Here is a 16690-nt window from a genome sequence, read left to right on the forward strand (position 1 = left end):
AGTTTGACTAAGTTTGCCTGTGTTAGTGGTGGTCAGAATTTGTCCTCCAAAAGATAAATCCACGCTTGTAATTCTCCAGACCATTCGTGTTATTCACACGTGTGGCGAGGCTTCTAGGTTTAGGAATGATGATTCAAGAATGCGCTGCACTGTACGCCCCGTCTCTCTCTTTCACTATCTCAGATCTCAAATGTATCTCAAATGATCAAACACTTCGTTTTCCTGCCTTTCATTGGTAGACATGGAAAACGCCGGTTTATTTTAGGCGCTCATTTTGTTCATCGTGTTAATCTTTGGGATGTTCTCCATGATTTTGATATTGATTTCGTTCCCAGGGAAGAAGAACCACCGAATTTTTGGAACAAAAAAATGTTCTAATGATTTTCATATTTGATATCATTCCCAGAGAAGATGAATCACCAATTTTCGGGAACAAAAAACAGATTACAGGTATGATTTTGTAAGTCTCTGAAGAATCAAATTTTCGTTCAAATTTTAGTTCGTTATTTGTATCAAATTTTTAATAATTATTATTTTTACTTGCTTCTCCGATTCCCTCAAGATGATATTTTTGATTCATTATGTGTGTTAATTTTTGAATAATTTTTTATGTACAAATTTTAAGAAAAATCTATTTTAAAGCTCAAAATTGGTTTTTTGGTTTTGGCCTGATTTTGACCTAATTGCTAGAGGCCATAACAATTTATACGTGATTTCTTAGCTCACACATCATTGTTTTATCATGGGACGATTTTCGTTCAAATTTTAGTTCGTTATTTGTATCAAATTTTTAATAATTATTATTTTTACTTGCTTCTCCGATTCCCTCAAGATGATATTTTTGATTCATTATGTGTGTTAATTTTTGAATAATTTTTTATGTACAAATTTTAAGAAAAATCTATTTTAAAGCTCAGAACTGGTTTTTTGGTTTTGGCCTGATTTTGACCTAATTGCTAGAGGCCATAACAATTTATACCTGACTTCTTAGCTCACACATCATTGTTTCATCATGGGACGTTTCAGTTTATTTAAATTTAATTGTCTTTTCAAATCTGCAGTTACAATTTTCCTAAATTTAACCAGAGGAATTGCTCGGTTCCTTTGGCCTTCCATATTCCTTTGTGTTATAATTAGATATGTGTAAAATTGTTAGAGTGGACAATAAATAAATATGTACCACTTACAAACTTTGATATCACCTGTATGCCCGAATGAATTTTTACGGCCATGGGCCTCCTAACCTCCCCATCTCTCTACATTTCCCATTTTCACTAAGCAACATCTCTCCGTTCACCTCCTCCATATCATGCATTCTAAAATATGATTCTCTAGATTTTATGGGTTTTTAGTTTTGATTACAGTTGGGGGATTCAATTGTTCATGTTTGAGTTTGAGTATTTGGGATTGAAATTAATAATAACATAATAATATCTCCATGTTGCAGGTTCCGGAAATGGTCTAGAAAAGTAGAGATTTCTTTATGAAAATATGGTAACTTTTGTTGCTTTAGATTTTGCTCAAGTAATTGAAGAAGATGCTGATGGAATTGAGACTCCTGGTGGAGATTGGGGGATTGTGGAGGGGGAAGTAGTGAATAAACTTATAGTGAACCTTCTGAAGATGCTAAACTCTATGTTGGGAATTTAGCTTATGATATTGGTAGGGAGAGATTATCTAATCTTTTTGACCAAGATGGTGTTGCTGAGGTATAAATTTTCTACTTTATATGTTTCATATATTTGTTATTTGTTGAACTTTGACTATATGGATTGTTAGATTGAATCTTAAGATGATAGAGCGCAGGTTGAAGCTACTAACTAAAGAAAAGGGTTGGGAAAAAACATAACTTTGGTCTCCGTTTGAGATACAATAGATGATTAATATATGATTTTATGTATTTCAGTAATTTTCACTTTGTTCATGATGTTTATCCACACTGAATTTGGTTTGTGGTATATCATCTTTTCTTTAGACGGTAGGGCGAAGTATCATAGCAAAGGTTAGTTCCCTTATAAATATCATCTGAAAAGCCAAGAACATTTTGTTGTGTTATGATTAGTAGAACCAAGAGCATTTCAAGTTTATTGGAGCTTATTAATCGTTATTTACGAGTCCAATCTTGAAAAATGTATGCACGTTGTGTAGAAGATAAATGATTTTAGTTTATTTGAAACTTTCGACTACGGTTACCAGTTACGTGAACGATTCGCATAGCATAAATGAGAACAATCGAGAACTAATCATATTTTTTTGCAATTTGTAAGCTATATGCTTTTTTTCGCTAATTCTACAATCCTTCTATATTTTTTTGGGTTCCATGTTTGTTAAACTGCTTTGTGAGACTAAAGCATGCTAATTTTGTTCACGTTCTTTGTTGTTCCAAGATCCCAATAACATTGAACTACCAATCATTCCAAATATTTTACGCAATCCACCCTAGGTTTTGCAGTCGGTATGTTAATTACTGTGTTTATTTGGTCGCAATATCACAAATGTATTGTTTTCTGTAAATATGTTTATGAGAGACACCAAATGTAGAGCTTTACTATTCTCTTTTTGTAGTAATTACTGTCAGGTGAATTAGTTACACAACCAAGGACTCAACCATACCGAGTTAAAGTTAGAAATGTGCATATAAGTCCAGAGGATAGGCATAATTTTTATTCTTCATAAGTACGATATCCCATTTAATCCCCGCTATCGTACGAAAATGTGATATCTACAACTTCTGTTAGAGCAATGATCGGTCAAACTCGCATGCGTTGCTATCTCAAGCATGTTTGTCAATGTTAGTGATCAAAACTATAAGTCTTGATTTCTATCCTATTTATAGATGTCTCAGACTAGGACATTGATTGTGTAGTTGAGCTTAGACTTCACGGCGTTCATCATTTGAAGATGCAGAACTACTAAGGGGAGCTTGTGGAACTTCATCGACAAAAGGTACGTGGAGACTGAAACTTATCTATCACTTGGAAAGTCTATTTCTACTCTATCTCCTATATTGAGACATAAGTCGTATTACGATATAGTTTTCTATATACACATTTGAGATTTCGAGCTGAGTTTATCTCCCTTACATATTTATCGAAATATGTGTTGGCAAGCTTTCACTTCGACCAAGTTCATCTTATATCATGTGAAAATTATCGAGTAACATCTTACATGGTTTGTGTGATACAATCATCTGGTGTAGTCTTGGAATGTTTCGTTATGATTATTTCAATATCTTGAAAATTGCTTTGATGCTAATAGTGTGTGAAAACGGTTATTGTCATCCTCTAAGGAAGTTTCGATGATTGAAATAAAGAGCTTAGAATCATGTAACCATGTTTGGATATATACATAGTGTGTTATCACATTTGTGTGTAATCCCAAAACCGGGAACCTGAAGTATGCGTACCCGTACGCGTACTGGCGATTGTTGGATGTATGGGAAAGTATGTGTACCTGTACGCATACTGGCGGAAGTCTCACGTCTGTGAATTTTTGCTGGAGTTTGGAATTTAAATGTGTATGCGCACCCGTACGCGTACTGGCGTAACCAAACTCGGTCCAGCTACTTAAGTATGCGTACCCGTTTGCATACTTGAGTTGATTACGTTCTAAAATCGGTTGTGTACATGAACTTAAACATTTATAAAATAAGGAATGCAATCTTGGCAAACCGTGGCTATAATGTTCATGTATTGACTCGAGTGAGTCAAACCGATTTTGCTTCAATTGTGTTCTTGTATACTTCTATGAGAATATAACAATTGAACGGCTCTTTAACTAGTTATGGTTAAGATGAATAAGGTTGATATGAGAGTAATCATATGGCTAACTTCGATTAACTATTGTCGAGCCAACATGGTGTACACGTTTGGTACGGTTGCAGAAACCTAAATGAGGGTACATTTCATTTGTGTGTAACAAGCTAAGTTCGATCTAACGGTTGAAAGATATTGGCTTGGTTGAATCAGGTTTTTCATCTAACGATGAATAGTGAATGCTTTGTTACCAAGAACCCTGATTTGAAAACTATATAAAGGAGAACTCTAGCAAATGGGAAACCTAATTCCCACACCTCATGTGTGTTACTAGTTGCATAAACTAGAGTCGATTCTCCTTTAACCTTAGGTTTCTTCGAGACCCTGTAGGTTAACGACTTCAAAGACTTCATTCGGATTGTGAAGCCAGACCCAACTATTTTCTTTGTAGTTGCGTGTTCTGACCTTGCCCGATTCTATCGTATTGAGTACAATTGAAATAAGTGACTCGAGATTAATTTCTCTGATAGGCAAGATAAAAGTAATCACAAACATCTTCGTCTCATCGTTTGTGATTCCACAATATCTTGTTTCGCTAGTCGATTAAGATTATTGTGAGGTGATTGATAATACTAGGTTGTTCTTCGGGAATATAAGTCTGGTTTATCAATTGGTTCTTGTTCACCTTGATTTATCAAAAGACGGAACAAAAACTCTGGGTATTTCTGTGGGAGACAGATTTATTCAATCTATAGACTTTTCTGTGTGGGACAAATTTGTTTATCAAGTCTTCGACTTTGGGTCGTAGAAACTCTTGGTTGTGGGTGAGGTCAGCTAAGAGAATCAAGTGCGTAGTATCCTGCTGGGATCAGAGACGTAAGGAACGCAACTGTACCTTGAATTAGTGTGAGATTGATTAGGGTTCAACTACATACCAGTCCGAAGTATATTGGTAGTAGGCTAGAGTTTGTAGCGGCTTAATACAGTGTGGTGTTCAAACTGGACTAGGTCCCGGGGTTTTTCTGCATTTGCGGTTTTCCTCATTAACAAAATTCCGGTGTCTGTGTTATTTCTTTTCCACATTATATTTTGTTATATAATTGAAATATCACAGGTTGTGCGTTAATATCAATCAATTAGAATATCGAACCTTTGGTTGTTGATTTAAATTGATTTACACTTGAACATTGGTCTTTGGTACCGTTCAAGTAACTCCTCTTGTATTCAATCAGGCTCGCAGATTTCTATTTGATGATTGCAACTTGAATTAAGAGTTAGAGATATTAAACTCTTTGATATACTTTACTCTAGATTGAGTCTGAATGTCTAGTTGATTCTCTAGAAAGTATATTGGAGTAAGTCCTCTCAGATTGCCAAACGGATTGTTGGTTATGGTTGTTAGTTCCCCGCTTTTTCAATTGGTATCAGAGCAGGAAAACACATTAAAAACCTCATAAGTCTGTGTTTGTAGCGATCTGAGGATGGACAATATTATCTCTGATAAACGCACCGCCAAAAATAAAAGTTATGTTTCTTTGAATTCTATTAAAGAGAAAGATTTGTCAATCTCGAATATAGAAGAACCTTGTGTTCCAAGGAAACAAACGTACATTGACAAGTGTTATCCTGACAACCTTACTGACGAGTCTGACTCTGAAGTTGAAACTAATGCAGCCATAGAGAGTGCAGTGATTCTAAAACTCGTTAGAATCCAGGCTGATGATGTCAACCGATTGAAACATAAAGTCAATGTCCTTTTTGGTATGGTAAATGAGCGTGACTCTCGTCTAAAGGTTCTTCAAGAGGAAAGTTTCTCAGTCTATTCTTCACGAACTCTACTTGAGGAAAAACTCAAAAAGGATGCTTTGGAAATTGAACATCTTTTAAGTAAATTCTCCCTTCAAAAGTGTTCCAAAGAGTCCACCATACCAATTGCTTCTGATTTAACTGTAAAAGAATCAGTTCCAGAAGTAAAATCAAAATTCATTCATGTCAAAAAGGATGTGTCTGTGTCTTCCTCTAATCAAGGAATATATCCACATCACATGGAAGGAAGAAGTCTCCCAACAATTGTGTTGAGTCTGTTTCTTCTAATCACTCAGGTGATCAGAAAGTATGTCTCTTTTGTAATTCAAAAAGTCATGTTGAACAAAAGAAGAAATCTAGGTTGAATGACAATTCTTTCATTCGTATTCAATACACCTTAGATTTAATTCTCAAAGGTGTAACTGACATTCGTATGTCTAAACCAATTGGTTTTAGTGCTCACCCTGTGTATTCTACCAGGAAAGTCAGTTCGAGGTGTTCTTCAAATGTTCAAGAACTCAACAGACTCCCCAATGCTGTTTGGTCAAGAAGAACTCATGGTTTTTATTCTTTCAAAAAGGAAGAGAATGTTGTACGTGATGTGAAAAAGGTACCAGAAGAAGGAAGCAAAAACGGAGGTATGAAAGACAACCTAAAAATAATAATTGAAGGATATTAAAATATTATTGACAGACTGACAATTCCCTCCGGGAAAAATTCTTCAGGTAAAAATAAAAACTTTGCATCATATGTTGATGATTGCAAATTTTATGATAATGTTTCGCATCATAATGGTTTTTCTTCAGAGTTCGGGAAAAAGAGGTTTAACCGAAAACAACGTTCAATTTAATGAGCTCAAGGCTCATACTTGTGCTAATTAATCACAAGTATGAATTCTCATTCACAAAAATTCCTGGTATACTTATGGCAAATGTTTTCTGATTCTCTATACTAAATTCTTATCGTTCTTAGCTGGATAAGAATTTATGTTTTGTTTTGAAAAATCGTTGTTTTCTTCTTCTTGAAATTTTCGTTGTGTCAAAAAAATTGCTACTCTTATATGATCTGAAATTTTCTCCTGTGAGAATATAAAATTTGTTGAGTCTGTGAATTTATTCACGTAGTAAAAATCTTGGTGAAGAAACAACATTCTTTTTTTGTTTGTTCTCTTCTTGGGTATTTTACGATGAACCATTTTTTGGGGACTACTCAAAAATGGTGGGGGACTACTTTGTGATAGGAATGTCTACCCTATACTTATAAGGGGTGTCCTAAAGTGTGGAAATGACTAACCTACCCTTCACCTATATATATAATCACCTCCTCCCAACACCACCACCACCTATATATATATAACCACCTATACCCATCACCACCGCCGCTCACCACCACCAACCACCACCTACCACCACCACCACCGACCACCTCAAATCACCACCACCGCCACCTCTATATATAGCTTAATTTAATTCATTAACAAAACAAAATCAAAATCAAAATTATAACAAACCCATTACTTTTCATTCGTTTTCCTTTGAAAAAATGAGAAGTTATCATCAAAATGAGTTGAAAATGGAAGTTGCAGATAAAAGTTCGGCTAGGAATTATCTGAAAAAATTTATCGAACTAGCCGAACTCAACTTTAATGGAGGTTTTTTCTTTCATAGAAAAGTTCGGTTACGTCGCAATTTTTTTCCTAACCGAACTTTTAGTTCGGTTACGTCGCAATTTTTTTCTCCTAACCAAACTTTTCTCTGAAAACCTATATATTGAGTTCGGTTACGTCGCAAATTTTTTCATTTTATTTTTCCAGTCGAACTTTTAGTTCGGTTACGTCGTAATTTTTTTCTCCTAACCGAACTTTTCTTTGAAAGAAAAAACTCCATTAAAGCTGAGTTCGGCTACCTGTGTTTTTAGAAACATTAACCGAACTACACTTGCAGAATGAGTTCGACTACTTGTTCTTCAAATGTTGTAACCGAACTTTGTTAACGAAACCGAAATCAATTTGTAAATTGTTCATTTTTAGGAATGTTTTGGCCAATTCAAGCACCATTAATTAAATTTGAAGTATCCGTGAGTACCCAAAACATCATACTCTTGTTGTGCCTCTTAAAGAAAAAGATCTAAATTTTTTTCTTCCAAAACCCTCATCTTCATTATCATCTTCATCTTCTTCTTCTCCCTTTCTATAATTATTTTTTTTAAATAAATCAAATTATTAATTTAATCTCACTAATCACTAATTAACTCACTAATCATTACACTAATTTAATTATCAAGGGCAAGTTTGGTATTAGAATAAAAGTTAGATAAGGGGTGACTCATTATTACTTCTAATATCCATCCAAAAAAATGGAGAGTAGTCCCCCACCATTTTTGAGTAGTCCCCAAAAAACGTTTCTTTACGATTGTGATGGTCAAGGTTGCGTTCGTACGAGTACCCATATTATTTGTCACGGACCGACTTAGGAACCCTAATTTCTGGTTCCTGTGAAACCTTATAAATTCCAAAAAAATCTTTATGAGAGTACGCATACTCTCTCTTCCTGGTTTTAAGAATGGGGTCTCCTTCAAACCATTGGAAGTTACCAACTGATTCAACTGATGATTCAGTTTACTTGGAATTTTTTTAAAGAAGAAAAGAACCCTAGTTAAAGCTGACGAACTCGAATCCAGTGCCTCATGCTATTATGCGTTTTCTCATCAAGATCGAGAGAATGCTGTGATGGTCCCTGCTGAAGTGGTTCCTGGTTTTCTTACTGACCTTAGGAAGACTCAACTGAAGCTTGAGAACTCGGCAAAGGATCTTAACATGCTGCGAACTGAGTTGAAAAAGGTTAACTCTGACCTTGTTCTCTGTAGATGGTGGATTTTCAACAAAGGCTAAAATCGTAAACCCATAATTATACGAACTTCTGATCCAACAATCAGATGCGAGTATTGAGACATGGGTCTCTCATCGAACCTCTGACTGAGAATACTGTCTCTCAGAGTACATGCAGATATGTAGTCTCACGGCTAGACAACGACATATCTCATGAATACTGAAAACTTCAGTAATTATTTCTATATAGAATCACGAGATTGACGTCTCCTAGACAGCTTGCTCTGCTAGTATAGAGCGATAACGTCTTCAGGATACAAACAACAGTTTTCCCTGACTATGTAAAGGATATGAAGCTCCAGCAAGCTCATGTCAGAATAATTAATGCTCCTAGACAGCTTGCTCTGCTAGTATAAAGCCATAAGTTAATTATTCCTAAATTCTAGGATTCATCCACTGAATTTCTGAAAATATTCAAATATTTTCGCAATATTTCGTTACTTCAATCTATGGTTCTTCCCAGCAGAATTCCATGGGTTAGTAATAAATATTCAACGCACGGGCGTCTGAGCTACCTCCGAGTAAGCCCCGGCTCAAAAGGTGCAAGGGTACTCAACGATGATACACTAACAATCACCGCACGAACGAGTATTTCAAAATACGACGAAACGATGAACCTATGCAAAATAGGAAAGAAAATAATAAATAACTAAAATATTAACCAAGGCGCCAGGGGATTGGGCTCATCGACCGGCCGGCCGTGCTGTGGCCAATCCCACGCCAGTTTTATATTTTATCATATTTTTTTGTTATTTTCCTTGATATTATGAAAATCCTTTCATTTGAACAAATATCCTTCGTTTTGAGGAAACTCCTCAGTTTCATGGTGCTTCCTTCGCACGAAGGAAATAATATAAAATTGGGAAAAATATTATGGGGCCATGATTGTGGGATAACCGGACATGCCTTGATCCCAGCCCGCCCCACACCTCATGGTTCCTCATTATTTTATTATTATTTCCCTTATCTCATGAAAACTCCTTCATCTCATTGTATTTTCATAAATACATGAAAAATAATATAAAATTAGGGAAACCCGTGGGACCGGGTCCCAACCGGACGACCATGCCCTAGCCGATCCCACACACCCCTTTATTTTATTATTATTATTTTAAGGTTTCATTCATCCCATGAAACTCCTTGATTTCATGGTATTTCTCTCAAATTAGGAAAATTCCTTCAAATCATGGAAAAATACAGGAAAATACATAAAAATTAAGGAAACTCGTGGAACCGGGCTCAAGCCGGACGACCATGCCCTAGACGGTCCCACATGCCCTTATTTTTATTATTTTAATATTATTTGCTTCATTGATCCCATGAAACTCCTTCACTTCAAGGAAACTCCTTAATTTCAACAAATTCTTTTATTTCATGATATTTTCATAAAATCATGAAAAATAACATAAAATTAGGAAAAGGCACCATGGGACCGTGGTCACTGGCCGGCCGTCCATGCCTTGGCTTCAGCGGTCCCACGCTTCATCATTCCTTCATTTTATAATTATTTTCCTTCATCTCATGAAGTTTCCTCAGTTTCAGAAAAACCCTGATTTTATTGTATTTTCTCAAATGGTTGCTCAAACGCACGCCATAAAATATCAAAATTCTCAGGACTGAGACACGGATGTGTTGACAACATGAGCATGCTACCTTGACCGACTAAGGTTGGCTCTTTGGTTCGCAATGATCCGGTCCCACGTATTTTCATGGTTTGACCTAATTTGCGCAATTGCACGTATTAGGTCAAAGACTCTTCCAAATAATTTTGGAATTTCATGAAGTGATCATCATTCGATCCTACGACCATACAGAGTTGGTTTCATGACCCCTTGGTCGGTCTCTCACCTCTCGTAATTAATTAGGTTTTATCACCTAAGGCTTAGACGAGCATTATATAAAAAATGATTGAACCAGCATTTGATCATCTTTTCACCAACTCTTCAAGGGGTATTGGTATTTGCTCACGCGAGAATATGTACGCTACATGGTCGACCCACGGTCTCATGTAGCTGGTCCTCCTTCATTCCATGGTTAAATTTTCAATAAACCATCACTCGGTCATCAATTGATCAAATTAGGGTTTCCGAGTCCAAGGATCATAATTCAAGATTCGAACGCTAATAATTTTACGACGATCTCATGATCACCATTTTATTATACTCGGTTCAACTACCAGTATTCTAATTAATGTTTTATTTCGGTCATGCTGCCAATAATTCATCAGATGAGCAACACTTTCTCAAACCAAGGAATATTGGTTCAACTATCAATATTCAACAATTCATCGAATGAGCAATACTTGCCCACCTCAACGTGAGAATTACACCTCTGTCTCAACGGACACGTTCAATTCATGAGTTTCAGAACATTTTGCAGAATCATGTTCAACTCAACAAATACATGGACTCATCGTCCCATGAAGTCAACAACTGACTAAATACACGTCTGCCCTGCAGACTCCACGTTCACGAGACATCAATCGTGTCACTTGGGGGGATATCAACTAGGGTTTTGGTCTGGCGGTCTACGGCACGTGTGTTCATACGCACGATGGAATGTGAGCAAGTCGTGCAATCAGTTGAAGGAGTTAACAAAGTAGTGGATGGAAAATCGACCAAGTCTCCGCACGATGAGCAACTGGTTTCAAACACGATTTCCATTTCCCCACTCTTTGATTCCATCAACTGTCACACTTCATGGGATCATGGTGTCTACAATTCCAGCAATATAAATAAGTCTCTGAAATCATGATTGAATATACAAGAATCTTACGTCTCACAGACAACATGAGATTAAAAACTCAACATCTGAGTAATCACTCTCAACAGAGATTCAATCATTCAGAAGTTATCTTATTCAGAATACATAACACACCTACAATCTTTGATTACCATTGATTCCACAGATTTCTCAGCTTCCCTCCTATAGATCGACCCATCCTCTCTTGTGACCGAATTTACTCTGGAACGACCATTGTCTTGGTTTAGGCCGGAGTACTACAGATTGATCTCTCGAATTCAAAGCACTCCCTTCTTGTAGTGCATCTGTGTGAGGTTGAACATTTCGCTCGGTTCAAGGAGTCTCCTCCGTACGGTCGTCTCCTTAATTCCGCAAAAACCAGCAAATCGTTTCGCCCCATCTACATATTGGTGACCAAAGTGGGAGATTAATCTTTCAGTTGCAATCTCAAGCTTTCACAAGATGGTTTATCTTAGGCCACGTACGATCGCAGACCCTAACACAAATGATGCTAACACTAGCAACAACGATAACAACGAGGATATCCCGGAAACCATTCCGGCCTCTAACACTGATGGTGGTGGTGTTACTCCTCATCACACTAACACGGAAGGCCATCCTCTCTTCGGCCGGCATCCCGAGGAAGTCAGAGAAAATCCGTCTACCATAGGCGATCTCATAAAAGTGCAGGAAACTCTCAAAAATCTTACTGACAAGATGTCAGAGAAGACTAAAGGAAAATGAAAAGAAACATCCTCAGATGCTGATCCTGAAGTAGTTCCAATTCATACAGTGGATGACAGCGAAGTCTGCAAAGATGCAGACGATCCATCAGCAAAGGAATCATCAAATTTCATTACTCGGGAAGATTTAGAACTCCTCTTGGAGAACCGTGGAAAAGACAAGACATCACATGTCCATCGTCACCGGCCTCCGTACCCTGCTGCTACGCAAAGAATTCCTCTTCCAAAAGGTTATACCTCTCCAACCTTCACTTTGTATGACGGAACAAACAATGCTTGGGAACATGTTTCTCGGTTCCTGGAAGCCTTGGGTGAACATGAACATAACCATGTTGTTCTCCTTAAAGAATTTTCAAAATCCTTGAAAGGCAGGGCATACAACTGGTACAACAACATCCCACCAGGAACTATCAACAATTGAGGAGAAATGATTAACGCCTTCTACAGAAAGTACTTCTTTGTGTCAGAGCAAATTACTCTCTCTGTTCTTGGAAGAATGTTTCAGAGGAGCAATGAACATCCCAATGACTACATGAAAAGATTCAGAGTCTAGGCCCTGGACTGTCATGATCCAAACGTCACGGAGCAACAACTGGTAGACTTGTGCATCAACGGCATGATCCCGATCTACAAAGCTTTATTGGAAAATATTCGTTTCCAGACCTTCTCAGAGCTTCATGAAACGGCGAAGAGATCGGTCTGCACATGCTTTATTGGAAAGGACAAAAGCTACAAAGGCTGAAGATCCGCGAGACACTCGAGGTAGCAGACGTCTGATTAACAAGTAGTACAACCTCCAGCCTTCCACAAACGCTGTTGCAGAAGGGAACAAATGGAAAGCCGAACCGCCGCGCAATCATACCTCATCCCCTTCAAAAGCATAAAGGAAGGATAAGCAAGATGCACGAGCCTCTGACCAACGCACAAGAGTTCCTGATCAAGAAGCACCTGAATTTCCCTTTTCCATTGAAGAGGTGATCGAACTCCTGGATGTCTGTATCTAAGATGGTGCAATCAAGTTGCCATATGTCAAGAAAGAACCAACTGAAGAAGACATGGAAAGTCCTCGTTACTGTCGCTTCAATTATCCCACAAACAACTGCAGAGTTTTGAAGTGCATATTCAGGGAGAAGGTTGAATCAGGAGAGATTCAAATGGGGATTGAAGGAGTACACAAGAATCCTCTCCCAATCAGAATCTTTACAATCTCTGAACAACCTATCAAAGAGGCAGTTCAATCCTTGGTCGAACATGAATTGCTCTATCTGTCGAAGGCACAAAGGAGAGACATGTTCACAACACTGAACCACATCGTGTCAAGAAGTCCATTCCGGAAATAATTCTTGAGCCTCCAGCCACAGACCAAGAGATGTACGATTGGGGACTGCTTACCACGGTCAATCTCAGAAGAAACGAATTTGGAAGAACGTTGATCGATGCTGGCACCACCATCAACAACATTCCACTGAAAACCATCGTATCCACATGCATCACTCGACAAGGAGATACTCATGCTCCCATATCAATCAGAGACCTTGAAGAAACGCTCGGAAATACTCATGGCTACATCACTCTCAAAGTGAGCATAAGTTGGACCTGGACGGAAGCCAAGCTTTACATAATCAGGAAAATCCAGGATATGACATGTCCTTCAGACGATCATGGATACACGCTGAAAAGATGGGTACTTACAAAGCACCTTTGGTCACACATCTCTCCCAAAGAAGAAAGTACTGATCCAGAATATTTGGCGGACGTTCCATCATCAGAGCACTTGGAGGAATTTCGAACTTTGACGAGGTTGAAGAAAGAACCTGCAAAAGATGCATATACATCCATCAAGAGGTTCCGCACTCAGGCAAGTCTCATCCCATGTCTATGTCATTTATTTCCTCACATGCTATCCTAGCATGAGGACTCAATTCTGCTAGCAACTCTGCAAGACGTTATGAATGGTAGCTTCACCACATTAGTATTTTACCAAGTGGTTGAATCTGACGCTCCTCCGAATCAAGCACTGAAACATTCATTACCGAGATGATGTCCAAACATGGCAAAGAACACTTTGGGTGTTTCTCCTGCAAGTCCATGTGTTCCACAAAATCATAAAGCTCTGATGTCTGCACAAGTTTCGAATCCCACTACCGCAACGAAAGGGATGATGAATCAATGTAAGATACTCCAGGACCGAGATGATCAAACATTCGATGCTTAAGGAATATACGCTTCAACGCTCAAGCATCTAAGAAGCCATCAAATTGTACTCCCAATCAAAGAGTACAGCTTCAACACAAATATCTCGACGATGACACATTGATTCAACACCAGCACGATCAAAGTGTAACTAAACTACAATCGATAAGTCTTCATTATCCCATGATAAGACTTCTGAAGCAGATGCAACATCATTCATACATGGATGGCACTAACTCCTTCAACATACACTGGGGAACCTGAGTTATGCTTTCAGGAGCATTCACTTTGAACTCTCAGTACACTTTCATCTTAGGGACGCTCAACTCATCAACTAGTTCGTAAAAGGCTCACTGGATGGAGGAGCAAAGATTATATCTATAGTCATGGTTCTAGCCTTTTCGGTCTTTGGAGCAACTTCAACCATGGTATTAACATCAACAATAATCTCTAGAGGAACACCATCCCTAATTTCAGCATCGACAAGGATCTCTGAAGCGTAATCATTCATGGTCTCAGCACCAACAACGGTCTCAAAAGCAACATCCTCAGGGCTTCATCAACTAATCATTCTCTGAAGTGTTACACATGAATCGGACTTCTCTAAGAACCAATGATTCATATCAATATATGTAGACATGATAACATGAACATCTTCCCAAATCTTGCACGACGGACGAGTATAAGTCAAAGTCTTCTACAAGATGTTCTCATCGCCTCTACAAATGAGATACGACATGCTCCAGGCCATGAGTTTACAAAAACGTACCAATGGGTGAGGAATGGGACAATACTTCCTCAACAAAGGATATTCTTCTATATTTCTTTTACAACATACCAAAAGGGCGTATCAATCGGACATACGAGCTGAAAGATATGGCTTTTACCGTCAGGTATACGGAATCTGAAAACATTTGTACGGGATTACAAATTACAAATGTGCACGCTTCGTTGGCTGACCTGTATAACTCCAAATTGAGTGATTCTTTTCTCATGTGATAACTCAGCCTCTTAGCTTCGAAAGTTGGGGTCAAGCATCGAATTCCGACCTTGTATGAGGTCCCTACAACTTCCAGAGCGAACAACATGCAAGAAACAATTCTTAGACGGGATTCATGACTTCCACAGTCGATCGGTGTTCACCAGGTCTTTCCACTAAGTACTTCATCAAGGTACCTCCAACTTCGATCACCTAGGTCTTTATATCAATTTTTCTACCTGGTTCCTCTATCCAAGTCTTGCCAGAAGAAGAGAAGACGAAAAGGAGAGATCTAACAAAATACTGGGGACTGACGGTATTAATTATGACATTTGGTTTGATAAGACTAGTATTGCTGAAGTGCTAAATGATTATTATCTCGATGCAACAGCTAGAATAAGTGATATTTTAAAGGATGGCCTTTGGGATATTCCTGAAATTCACTTGCAATACTTGATTGCTGCTGGTCTAGAGTTGAATAAGATGCCAATTCCTATGGGTGGATCTGATGTTAGGGTATGGATGCCGGAGTTGAAGGGTGAGTTCAGTGTTAATTCTGCAATTGAGTTGCTTCGGCAGAAGTATTCTCGGTTAGAAGGTACGCAGCTTCTGTGGAGAAAAGAAGTTCATCCTGTTCTTGCTGCTCAGAACTGGAAATTCTTACGTGGAGCTTGTGCTACGTATGACCTTATCAAGCGCAGGTTCAAGATCTTTCTTGCTAACAAATGCTTCCTGTGTGATGTTCAAGAGGAAACTCTTACTCATGTGTTATATGAGTGTTGCTTTGCTACAAGAGCCTGGAATTGGCTAGCTGATGTGTTCAAGTTACAACCTAATGCTAACCTTATTGTTTCTTTTAAAGCAGCAAAAGGAGGAGTCATATTGTCCGTGATCTGTGGCTTATTGCCAACCTTGTTCTTAGGTCGGAGCTATGGCAGTTGCGGAACAAGGCTGTTTTCGAGCATAAAAAGCCTAATTGGAGTATCTTTCATAAGCGCGTTTTGAAGTTGATACAAGATTATTCAATTCGGCTCAAGGGTCATATGAACAATAGTGCTGATGATGATGTTCTTCTGAACTATTTTAGAGTTCAGCACCGTAGTGTGATTGCATCATCCTGTGGCTTGTTTTTGGTTACCGCCTGAGGCTAATGAATTACAAATTTGTTGTGATGGAGCGGCGAGAGGTAACCCAGGCATTGCGGGTGCAGGTGTAGTATCTAGGGATGAGCATTGTTCAGTTCTTGTTGCTATGAGTATTGGGATAGGAGTCACGACGAATTATTTAGCAGAATTGTACGACATTATTGTTGGTTTGGAGTGGGCTATGCAATGGGGTTTTTCTTGTATTTGTATACGGTCTGATTCTATGGGAGTTGTTGAAGCTTTCAAGAATGACTCAATTCCTTGGTTTGCAAGGAATATATGGATATGATATGTAGACACTATACGTCTATACGTTTCATTCACACTTTTAGAGAGGTGAATTTTTCAGCTGATGCAATGGCAAAGCGGGGTTGTTTATTGAGTAATGAAGTGGGAGTTCACTACAATGGGAAACCACCTTTCTTAATTTCTGTTGAACA

The sequence above is a fragment of the Papaver somniferum genome, chromosome 9, assembly GCF_003573695.1.
Source record: "Papaver somniferum cultivar HN1 chromosome 9, ASM357369v1, whole genome shotgun sequence".
Classification (NCBI taxonomy): Eukaryota; Viridiplantae; Streptophyta; class Magnoliopsida; order Ranunculales; family Papaveraceae; genus Papaver; species Papaver somniferum.